This window comes from Propithecus coquereli, unplaced genomic scaffold (assembly GCF_000956105.1).
Source record: "Propithecus coquereli isolate 6110/MARCELLA unplaced genomic scaffold, Pcoq_1.0 Scaffold583, whole genome shotgun sequence".
Taxonomy (NCBI): Eukaryota; Metazoa; Chordata; class Mammalia; order Primates; family Indriidae; genus Propithecus; species Propithecus coquereli.
In genome coordinates, this window is record NW_012151763.1 from 1,459,152 (window position 1) to 1,465,242 (window position 6,091).

Below are 6,091 nucleotides of genomic sequence, written 5' to 3' on the forward strand. Positions count from 1 at the left end.
GGGCATGGTGGCGCATGCCTGTAGTCCCAGCTACTTAGGAGGCTGAGACAGAAGGATCGCTTGAGCCCAGGAGTTTGAGGTTGCTGTGAGCTAGGCTGACACCATGACACTCACTCTAGCCCGGGCAACAGAGTGAGACTTTGTCTCAGAAAACAACAACAACAACAACAAAAATATATATGGATATAATTTATCACATATGTACATATACAGCTGTGCAATAGATTGTCATTTTTACTTCTTTTTGAACTTTATAAAAAAGAGCATCATACTATACATATAGTCTTCATGGGCATGCTTTTTTCACTCAACATTGTTACTAAGATTTTTTCATGTTATTGTTTGAGATTATAGTTCATTTCATTTTCACTGCCAAATAATATACCACATTTCGTTTATCCATTTTCCTGTTGGTTGTCATTTAGGTTGATCTTGTTTTAATTGCCAACAGTGCTGGTGTGAACATTCTCATGCATGTCTCCTAATGTACCTCAAAGTAGAATTGCTGCATTATAGGGTACACAAACATTCAGCTTCACAATATTATGCCAAATTGTTTTGGCTAAGTGGTAGTACCAATTTTCACTCCCATCAGCAAAGTATAAGAGATTCTGTTGTCCCTCATCCTCTCCAACACTTGTCAGACTTCTTAATTTTTGCCAATTGAATGGGTGTAAAATGGCATCGCACTATAGTTTTGATTTTTCATTTCCCTGATTGCTAATGAGGTTGAGCATCTGCTCATGTGGGTGTTGGCCATATGCGTTCGTTTCCTCTTCTGTGAAGTGTCTGTTCGTGGATTCTGCATATTTTTCTGTTGAATTGTTTGTTTTGTCTTATTATTGATTTGTAGTTCTTTATATACTAATCTGTTGTCAATCATATGCATTGCCAGATATCTTCTTCTAGTTTGTGGCTTGTCTTTTCATTTTCTTTAAGGTGACTTTGGATGACCAAAGTTTTGCATTTTAATGTTGTAAACTTTTCTTTTATAGTCGGTGGTTTTGTGACTAATTTAAGAAATCTGTGCTGGTCATTGGCCTGTTTGCTCTCTGAGTCATTCTCTGCCCTCTCTCTGCTCCGCTTTGAATCACTAGGGGCCGCCAGTTGGGTTTGGCTAATGGGATGAACTGGCATAATATTGAAAAACAAGAAGGAGGAAAAGCCAGGGCATTTTCTTCTTTTCTTTTTCTGTTTTGGGTGGCATCTCTGGCAGTAGCAGTGTCTGCTCTATACTTCCAGCTCTTGCTAGGCCGCCCTGTCTCTGCTCCCACTAAGTAGTATCTTGATGGATACCAAATATTAATACTTCCCCACTCTAAGGTGAAAAAGATACTCATCTATGATATTTAAATTCTTTTTTTTTTTTTTTTTTGAGACAGAGTCTCACTCTGTTGCCCTGGCTAGAGTGAGTGCCGTGGCGTCAGCCTAGTTCACAGCAACCTCAAACTCCTGGGCTCAAGTGATCCTTCTGCCCCAGCCTCCTGAGTAGCTGGGACTACAGGCATGCGCCACCATGCCCGGCTAATTTTTTCTATATATTTTTAGTTGGCCGATTAATTTCTTTCTAATTTTAGTAGAGGTGGAGTCTCACTCTTGCTCAGGTTGGTCTCGAACTCCTGAGCTCAAACAATCCGCCCTCCTCGGCCTCCCAGATAGCTAGGATTACAGGCGTGAGCCACCACGCCCGGCCGATATTTAAATTCTTAATCCATATGAAGTTAATTGTTGTGTATTGTATAAGGTAGTGCTCAAATCTCATCTTTTCATGTGGATAACCATTTTTTCCAGGTCCACTAATTTAATAATTCCGTTTTCCCTACTCATCTGTCATGCCTCCTCTCTTTTATGGCAAATGCCTATAAACCATATGTCTCTATTCTGTTTCATTGGATTATTTACAACTATTTGTTCCATTCTGGTTTTTCTTAGTTTTATTTTATTTTCAATTGACAAATAATAATGATATATATTTATGGGCTACGCTGATATTTTGATACATGTATACATTGTGGAATGAGCAAATCAGAGTAATTAGCATATCCATCACCTCAAATAGGTACCATATCTTTGTGGTAAGAACATTTAAAATCCTCTCTTCTGGCTGTTTTGAGATATATAATACATTATTATTGACTGTAGTCAACTTGCTGTGCAATAGAACACCAGAACTTATTTTTCCTGACTGTAACTTTCCCACTGATCAACAGCTCCCCTTTTCTCATCCACACCTTCTTCCCCTGGCCCCCAGCTGGGCTCTAATAACCACCATTCTACTCTCTACTTCTATGAGTTGAACCTTTTAAGATTCCACGTATATGTGAGATCGTATGGTATTTGTTTCTGTGGACTTGGCTTATTTGACTTAATATAATGTCTCCTAGGTTCATCAATGTTGCTGCAAATGACAGGAATTCCTGTTTTTTTAAGGCTCAATAGTATTCCATTGTGTATAAAAACCACATTTTCTTTGGTTATTCACCCATAGATGGGCATTTAGGTCGAATCCATATCTTGGCTATTGTGAATAGTGCTGTGATAAACATGGGAGTGCAGACATCTCTTCAACATACTGATTTCATTTCTTTTGTGGATATACCCAGTAGTGGGAATGCTGGGTCATATGGTAATTCTATTTTTAGTTTTTTAGGGAACTATTTTGGAAAATAGTAAAATCCAAAATGGCTGTACTAATTTACAATACCACCAACAGTGTATAAAGTTTCCTTTTTCTCCACAACCTTGTCAACATTTGTTATCTTTCATCTATTTTTTTTTTTTTTTTGAGACAGAGTCTTGCTCTGTTACCCGGGCTAGAGTGCCATGGCGTCAGCCTAGCTCACAGCAACCTCAAACTCCTGTGCTCAAGTGATTTTCCTACCTCGGTCTCCCGAGTAGCTAGGACTACAGGCATGCTCCACCATGCCTGGCTAATTTTTTTCTATTTTTAGTTGTTTTGGCTAATTTCTTTCTATTTTTAGTAGAGATGGGGTCTCGCTCTTGCTCAGGCTGGTCTCGAACTCCAGACCTCAAGCAGTCTTCCCACCTCGGCCTCCCAGAGTGCTAGGATTACAGGCCTGAGCCACCATGCCCGGCCATCTTTCATCTTTTTCATCATAGACAATCTAATGGGTGTGAGGTGATACTTCATTGTAGTTTTAATTTGCAATTCTCTGATGATTAGAGATGTAGAGAATTTTTTCAAAAACCTATTGGCCATTTGTATGTCTCCTTTTGAGAAATATCGATTCAAGTCCTTTATCTATATTTTAATAGGGCTATTTGTTTTCTTGTTATTGAGTACTTTGAATTCCTTGTATATTTTGGATATTAGCCCCCTTATTTGAAATCTGATTTGCAAATATCTTTTCCTAATCTGTGGGTTGTCTGTTCACTCTATTAATTGTTTCCTTTGCTGTGTAGAAGCTTTTTAGTTTGATACAATCCCATCTGTCTATTTTTGCTTTTGTTCCTTGTGCTTTTGGGGTCATATATAATAAATCTCTGTCCAGATCAATGTCATGGAGCTTTATCCCTATGTTTTCTTCTAGTAGTTTTATAGTTTCAGGTATTATGTTTAAGTCTTTAATCCATTTTGAGTTGATCCTTGTATAAGGGGAGAGATAAGGGTCCATTTTCATTCCTCTGCATGTGGATATCCAGGTTCCCCAACACCATTGAAGAGACCATCCTCCCCAGTGTGTGTTCTTGGCACCTTCATTGTAAATCAATTGATTGTAGATGCATGGGAGTAGTGTGATGCCTCCAGCTTTCTTCTTTTTGGTTAAGATTGTTTTGACCCTTTGGGGCCTTTTGTAGTTCCATATGAATTTTAGGATTTTTTTCCTATTTCTGTGAAGAATGACTTTGGAATTTTGATAGGGATTGCACAGAATCTGTAGATTGCTTTGGGTAGTATGGAAATTTTAACAATACGAATTCTTCCAATTCATGAATATGAGATATCTTTTCATTTATTTGTGTCATCTTTAATTTCTTCCATCAGTGTTTTACAGGTTTTAGTACACAGATCTTTCACTTCCTTTGTTAAATTCACTCCTCAGTATTTGGTTATAGTGAGGCTTGATATCTTGTAGAACAAATCCTCCTCCCTTATTCTTTTTTATTTTGGAATGTGTTGAGTTTTGGGCGCAATTTGCTTTTCCATATACATTTTAGAGCCAGCTTGTCAGGTTCCATGAAAAATGTAGAATTTTGGTTATCACTGTCATTCAATCTATAGACCAATTTTAGAAGCATTGATGTATTTATTATATTGCATATTTTTAGTCAGGAACATGAGCTATGTCTTTATTTAGGTTTTCATAATATCTTTCAATAAAGTTTTATAATTTTCTACATATAAATCTTACACATCTTTTGTTAGATTTATTCCTCACTATTTTATGGATCTATTTCTATTATAAATGGTGGTGTTTTTTAATTTAAGAAAACATTTTCTAATTGTTGCTATTGTATAAAAATGTAATTATTTTCTATATAATGATTTTATATCCAGTCATTTTGCTAAACTCTTTTTTCCCCCTCTTAATTTGTCTGTAGAGTACTCTAGGGTTTTCTATGTACACAATCATGTCATCTTCAAATGATAGTTTTACAAATCTTTTATAATCCTTTCCATTATGGTTCCTCTTTTTTATTTTTGGTGTTATTTTCCTGGCTAGGAACTCAAGTATAATGCTTAATAGATGTGGTGATTTGACCGTTACTGTCTTGCTCTTGATTTAAAGGAGATCCTTCTAACTTTTCCACATTTAGAATATTTGTTTTAGATATTTTAGTAAGTGTTTTTATTGAGTTAAGGAAATTACATTTTGTTTCTTGTTTATTAACAGCTTTAAAAAATATGAATGTGCATTGAATTTTATCAATGCTTTTTCTGTATCTATTAAGATGATCATAAGGTTTTTCTCCTTTGACCTATTAATGTGCTGAATAAAATTTATAGATTTTAAATATTAAAACATCCCTGTATTCCTGAAACAAAATCAAATTGGTCAAGGTACATTGTCTTTCTTATAAACTGTTAGACTTAATTTTTTTGTAGTATTTTGTTTAGATATTTTTTCATAAAATAGGCCTGTAACTTTCACCTTTATTATGTCCTTATTTCTTTTTGGAGGTTATGCTAGCCTCATAAGAGTGCATTGGAGAATATTTTCTCTTTTTCTGTGTCTTTCAACAGTTTGAATAACAGTAGAATAATTTGTTCCTTGTAAGTCTGGTATAATGTTCCTGTAAAATCATCTGAGCCTAGTGTTTTATTCATAGGAATATTTTTAAACCAATTTATTTAATAGTTGTAGTACTGTGTCAGATTGAATGTTTGGTTCCGATTAGTCACTCCTTTATAACAGAATTAAACATCCACATCTTCGCCATGGCTTAATGGTAGGAGTAGTATATTTTTGTGCTTCTTGATTTTGGATTTGCCATGTGACTTGCTTTAATAAACATGATGCCAGCAGAAAGGCTTGAAATGTACTACCTTGCTAACTTTTGTTGGGCCTGCCTTCTTCTTCTTCTTCTTTTTTTTTTTTTAAAGAGAAGGAGTCTCACTGTATTGTCTAGGCTGGTCTGAAACTCCAGAGCTCAAGAAATCCTCCTGCTTCAGCCTCCACAATAGCTGAGACTAGAAATAAGTACCACCACACCTGTCCAGGCTTGCCTTCTTGTACACCAGTGATCCTCAGTGGGAAAAGCTTGTCCCAGGTAGCCACTGCTCCTTCAGCCTTGCCCCAGAATGATCACCTATTGAATATACCTGAGCCCAGCTTGTAGCCTGAAACTAAGTTTAACCAACCCACAGCATGAAGCAGAGGCAATTAGATGAACCCAACCTAGACCAGTTAAACTATAATTGATCTACAGATCCTTGAGTATGACAATAAATGCTTGTTGTTGTAAGTCATTGATTTTTTGGAGGGTGGCAATAGATGACTAATACAACGACAATCAGGCTTTCTATTGTTTCATAAGTTTAATAAGTGATGTATTTTTTAAGAATTTGTCCATTTCACCTAAATATTCAAATTTATTGATATAAAGTTGTTCAACACATTCTTTTATT